The sequence below is a fragment of the Limulus polyphemus genome, unplaced genomic scaffold, assembly GCF_000517525.1.
Source record: "Limulus polyphemus unplaced genomic scaffold, Limulus_polyphemus-2.1.2 Scaffold2970, whole genome shotgun sequence".
NCBI classification, from domain to species: domain Eukaryota; kingdom Metazoa; phylum Arthropoda; class Merostomata; order Xiphosura; family Limulidae; genus Limulus; species Limulus polyphemus.
The window spans coordinates 21,590-26,463 of NW_013668580.1; the positions used below are offsets into that span (position 1 = coordinate 21,590).

General features: G+C 35.8%; 1 protein-coding gene across 1 annotated transcript in view; it reads left to right on the forward strand.

The window, feature by feature from the left end:
- Window positions 1-1,349: 1,349 nt before the first annotated feature.
- Window positions 1,350-4,874, forward strand: part of LOC106468337 (clotting factor B) — a 16,804-nt gene continuing 13,279 nt past the window's right edge. Inside the window, exon 1 of the mRNA XM_013928756.2 lies at window positions 1,350-1,493. The gene's annotated coding sequence lies outside the window, so the exon portion shown is untranslated. The remainder of the gene's footprint in view (window positions 1,494-4,874) is intronic.

Consider the following 4,874-nt stretch of genomic DNA (forward strand, 5'->3'; position numbering starts at 1 on the left):
CAACGAACGACTGACGTGCTCGACTCAGTCGTCAATCTCTCTCTCTGTCCGCAGTTCAATTACCTACATTATTGCCGTCACTTCTTACCGGTCTTATATACACAAGAATACAGCATATCTAGTAAACGCTCGAGACTTCACGAACCTTCGAGAACATGACGTGTTACTAGCATCACGTGACCCCCGCTGTCGTAACATTTACTTGAAGCTTTCTGTGATATAAATGTTTTATATTTTTACATGTGAATATTACATTAAAATGTTCCCATATTTTAACGGTTTGCGTTAAAGTTGTATTTATAAAATGAATTCTGAGTTTTTCATCTTGCAGTGATGTAATTATGGTCAGATGTTTTAGAGACCGTTTGCGTTTATTTTTGCTGTTAATATCTATTAAACTATGTACATTTGAGGCGTATTTTTCAAGTGGGAGAGACGAATTTAAAACGATAATCGTAATTAGCAGTAATTCTAGAAGAAGAGGCTTATTTTATAATTCACACGAGAAACTTGTCCCCTATTTACTCTTTCATTAAAGGGGGGGAGGGTTGTCTCTCTCGGATTTCAACAAGAATATACTATCTTTTATTATAAACAACTGCTTACTAGTTGTACTATGCCCCGGCAGGAATCTGTGCCAAATACTTGTTCAGGTGAGAGCCATCTGGTGTGGTATTTAAGAATTGTAAGAACTAATGAAAGTAAAAAAAAAAGGGAAATATTATCATATGTCAACCACACTACACCCGCTATATCCATTGCCGACGAGGCCTTTCGCTTAATACCAAGGCTCATCAGACATAGTAGTCTAGATGCTACTTCTATCGTGAGTTTTCGTAAATAATGACTGATATGGTATGAAGCAGATTAAGTAATTGAATTATAATTATTATCTGTTTTATACAAATCAATTAGAAATCGAATGTTTAGAGCAAGAACGTATAGCAACGACCCTCGACCCCCACACCAATCTCCTTTTGTGAAAATAAATTTATGTCCCGTTTCATACCGCGTACTCTTTGCATGTTGTATTTTCTACATGATGAAGTGGATTAGCTGTGCTTATACAGCACACTTCAATAAGGAGTGTCAGCGTGGCATAAACACGAAACAGTAGGCTTGAAAATGTTTCATAACAGTTCATGAGAAATAGGAACGACCTTGTTCGGAGAAAATATAAAATAAAACAAAACTTTATAAGTGTATATACAAATATATGTATAAATATATATAATCATTCGTTGGTCATCACTTTTCGGGTTAGTGTCATCTCAGGTTACCAACCAAAACGTTCGTTCTTATCTTCTTTGTTATGACTTCCCTCTTCGGGGAATTCCGGTTTTTGTTATCACATGCAAGGAAAAGTTCTATGTCGTTGACGTCAGTTGACTCAGCCTGTACACTTCTCACCAACAACCGTATATAACTGTCCCGAAGAATTAGTTTCACTCATAACTCCGCTGCTGTTTGTTTTCGAGTACGAGTGTGAACTGGTAAGAATTAGTGAATATTTTTTTTTTTTAAATGCTAGAACCACGTTTTTGTTGTACTAAGAGAAGATTTTTGATGTTCGTATCTTATAAGCATTACATATTCCCAATTTAGCTGGATCGTTAACAGTGACTGTACACAGCTAATGATCCGATGCAACCCAATTATCTTAGGTTTTCTGACATTAAAACATTTCTAGTTAGTTTCTTACATAGGATAGGGTTAGGGTTAACAAATCTATAACATACGCAGGATAGGGTTAGGGTTAACAAATCTATAACATTTCTTTTTTTTAGTTCTGATCAATATAGTAAATTTACTTTGTTTTCTTATATAGCGATCTGACATTAAAACATTTCTAGTTAGTTTCTTACATAGGATAGGATTAGGGTTAACAAATCTATAACATTTCTTTTTTTTAGTTCTGATCAATATAGTAAATTTACTTTCGATTATAAAATAAAATAATTATTCCTTCTTCGAGGTTAAACTCTTGGAAATTATTTAAAAATGAATAATAAATGGTAAGTAGAGGTTGAAATGACAGTTCCCGTCTGTCCTCGTGACGTGTTTAAAATACAGAGTTAAAGCGAATCTTTCCCCTGTTACACTAATATTATTTTAACAACTATAATTTATACTATTCTTTTTGCTTTTCAAAATGCTCTCCGGTGGCTCGGCGGTAAGCTGAGGGCTTATAACACTAAAATTCGGTATTCATTCTAAGCGATGGGCACAGTACATATAAAATATGTATATTATGGTGTTTTTTTCTTTGTCGTTAAGCGATAAACTACACAATGGGCTATCTGTACTGTGCCTACAACAGGTGTCGAAAATCCCCTTTTTTTTTGCGATGGGAGTAACTCTCTGTGTAGCATTTTTTACTTTAAAAAAAGTTTTTTAAAATGCCATCTAGTGAGAGTGACTTTTAACGTTGTTATGCTCTAGAGTTTTGTGTAATATTCCTTTTTCTGTATTGACTCGTCGCGATTGGTCTAAAGAAATCTCTAGCCAGTGGTTGTCAACATTTTAAGCTTAACAAAATGTGACCCCGATTTCAACGAAAAATTATTCCGTCAAATAAACGTACATAAGACGTTTTGTGAAAAATCAGTGCGTGATGGAGAAAAATGGATATAATTTTGTGATTCAGCGTAAAGGAATTACTGTAGAACACGTAACAATTTCAAGACAATTAAAAAAAAAAACATCTCTGGCCCGTGTAAGCGATGAAGTCACTCTCGTATTGTCAAAATGTGCCAGTTTAATTTCTTTACCTTCTTACTCGGATCCACTTTAGTTAGACGTTCTAACTATAAATCAAAAGTAGGTCTAACGATCTTAAGAGGAAATAATTCTTCTTCATCTGTATTTAAATCATCGATTTTAAAGCTATTACTTACTGCAGCATCTGTGATCAATATTACATCTGAATATCCTCCTATATTACATCTGAATACCCTCCTATATTACATCTGAATATCCTCCTATATTACATCTGAATATCCTCCTATATTACATCTGAATATCCTCCTATATTACATCTGAATATCCTCCTATATTACATCTGAATACCCTCCTATATTACATCTGAATACCCTCCTATATTACATCTGAATACCCTCCTATATTACATCTGAATACCCTCCGTTCGTGGAGTTGGGGTAAGCACGTACTTGCTTATTCCTTTTGGAATTCAGACTTTGGAAAAGGTGAGTGGGTTCAGTTTGCACCGGTTTAGAATCTGCTCATGTAGTCGCTGAGAGGTCGCACCGAATGCTGGCCAACTTAAAACTAAAGCACGATGTTTCAAAATACAAAACTTCCCATATGGTTGACCGTACACTGTTGATGGGATCATCTTATGTTGGTAAGGCACGTGTTTTGTAAGATGAAATCCAGGTTAGATAAAGTACGCTGCTACTCGTACTGCGGAACCGTATTTGATTATGGGTAATACGAGGGCAGAAAACCCTTTTCTTGTTCTGCACCCTCCTTTTGTGTATATATATATTTTTTTCGTATGTTATACGAATATAAACCGTAATGTTGATGACATTAAAAGTAATTACGAAATAAGTAGACTTAGAAACACGTTGAAACTATTATTATTATGTTATTGTTGTTGTTGTTTTTGTTTAACTTGGCTCTGCAAATTATAGAAAAACCGTGTTTCACATCAAAGGCGGATTGGGCCGGCTATTAATCGAAAAAATAATTGTCTTTACGCTTAATGATGAGGTTAATTTCCCGTTAACGGCTAATAGCGTAGATCAGCGATAAAAAAATATATATATATATATAAATTAGTTTTTAATGCCCGGCATGGCCAGGTGGTTACGGCACTCGACTCGCAATCTGAGGGTCGCGGTTTCGAATCCCAGTCACACCAAACATGCTCGCCCTTTCAGCCGGGGGAGCGTTATAATGTGACGGACAATCCCACTATTCGTTGGTAAAAGAGTAGCCCAAAGAGTTGGCGGTGGGTGGTGGTGACTAGCTGCCTTCTCTCTAGTCTTTCACTGCTAAATTAGGGACGGCTAGCGCAGATAGCTCTCGTGTAGCTTTGACCGAAATTCAAAACCATTAAATCTTTCCTTTTTCAGGAATTTCTCCCACCCCACTCCCCTGGTGTGGAAATATTCTCGGGTCGTTCGTAATCCACAATCTGCTCGTGCATCAAGTTAACATTCATGTACATTACCATGAACCCATCGATATTCTCCATGGTTGTATTATTGTGTTAACTTTCGAATGTGGTAATTAGAATTGTAAATATTGTGTTTTACTAGAAATTATAAAAAAAAAAAGCTTAGTTGATAAACCACTCGCCTGGTGTTCGAATCTAAGCCGAGGAAATAAAAATCCAGTTACCTTGCATATAGCGCCCAGCAGTAAGTATGCTTGACGTTTTCCAAACGACGATGTTATTTATCATTACGGTGTTCGTTTAATTTACTATCTTTTTTTTAACTGTTTAATTAAACGACAACGTATAATTTATTTTTTTACATACATCTGTATAACTGCAATTAATGTGAACTTTACTCTTTTTTTTCGCAACTCCTTCCCCCTTGCGGACCCTGCGCAATGACAAATGTTTAGGTTATATCCATACTGGCAAAATACCGAAAAGAGAATTCAAATACAAAACAATGTGATAAAATGTATGAAAAAAAACAAAACAAAACTCGTTAGGCTTAGCTTTATTCACATTTTGGACATTAGACATTTAACGCTCCTTGATCATTTATTGAGCGGGTTTGTTTGTTCTCGAACGTAAAGCTGCACAATGGGCTATATGTGCTCTGCTAACCACGAGTATCGAAACCCGGTTTTTAGCGTTACAAGCCGACAAATTTACCGCTGCCGCCAGATGC